The following is a 1045-nucleotide window of genomic DNA, read 5'->3' as shown; positions in this document are numbered from 1 at the left end:
TTTAGTATATTAAACATGTAACATCAGATACCAGTAAGAAAAAATATGCTTTTAATAATAATTGGTGTTAGGATAAAGGTATAATTATGATAATAAACAAAATCATTTTCATATTGTACACACAAATGTTACGAGAAAATGTGAGTAATTTATCGAAAATTACAAAAGTAAGGCAAAAATTCTTTCTTTTTTTTTTTTCAGTGCAGATGATTGAACCCAAGGGGTGCTTTACCATTGAACTACAACCCTTTTTATTCAAGAATTCAAGACGAGGTCTTGCTAAATTTTTCAGGTTGGGCTTGAACTTGTAACACTTCAGTCTCAGACTCCAGAGTACCTGAGATTACAAACATGCAGATTTTTAACTGTAAATCAAAGAATAGAAGCAATAAAAGATAAAATTAATGATTTTAATCACATATAATTTGTGAAAAATTCATGACAAATAAACATTATAAACAAATTGACAAATTTCAAAATTTGTATTTTGAAATATTTCTTTTAATAAAATATATTAAAGGTCATTACATCTACTCATTAAATAAGAGTATACAATTCAGAAATTTTTCAATATAGACAAGCAAGACAGTCATGTATACCCTAAGAGTAAAGAGAAAGGTAAGATGTTGCTATGCCAGCACATAACAAAATTTGAAATAAAACAGATATTAGTATGGCTCCTGCCTAAGGACAACATGAAAATTTGCAAAGGATTCTGTATCATTCAGAATTCTTGAAATAATAAATTTCCTACAATGTGTACTTTAATAAATTATATATATAGATAGATAGATAGATTAGATATAGATATAGATATAGATAGAAAGTAAAAAGGAATACAAGGATATCTTAAATTATTTTCAGTGATCATATTTTTAGTAATAATAATGAAAACAAATATGATATTCTTTTGATGTAAAAAACAAAAGCATAGGGCTGGGGATGTGGCTCAAGCGGTAGCACGCTCGCCTGGCATGCGTGTGGCCCGGGTTCGATCCTCAGCACCACATACCAACAAAGATGTTGTGTCCGCCGAGAACTAAAA

The 1045-nt window shown here is 29.2% G+C and overlaps 1 pseudogene; it reads left to right on the top strand.

The window, feature by feature from the left end:
- Positions 1–624: 624 nt before the first annotated feature.
- LOC113187304 (U6 spliceosomal RNA) lies at positions 625–725 on the top strand (annotated as a pseudogene).
- The last annotated feature ends 320 nt before the right edge of the window (positions 726–1045 follow it).

The sequence above is a fragment of the Urocitellus parryii genome, chromosome 1 (genome assembly GCF_045843805.1).
Source record: "Urocitellus parryii isolate mUroPar1 chromosome 1, mUroPar1.hap1, whole genome shotgun sequence".
Taxonomy (NCBI): domain Eukaryota; kingdom Metazoa; phylum Chordata; class Mammalia; order Rodentia; family Sciuridae; genus Urocitellus; species Urocitellus parryii.
This window is presented reverse-complemented; position numbering and strand designations above follow the sequence as displayed.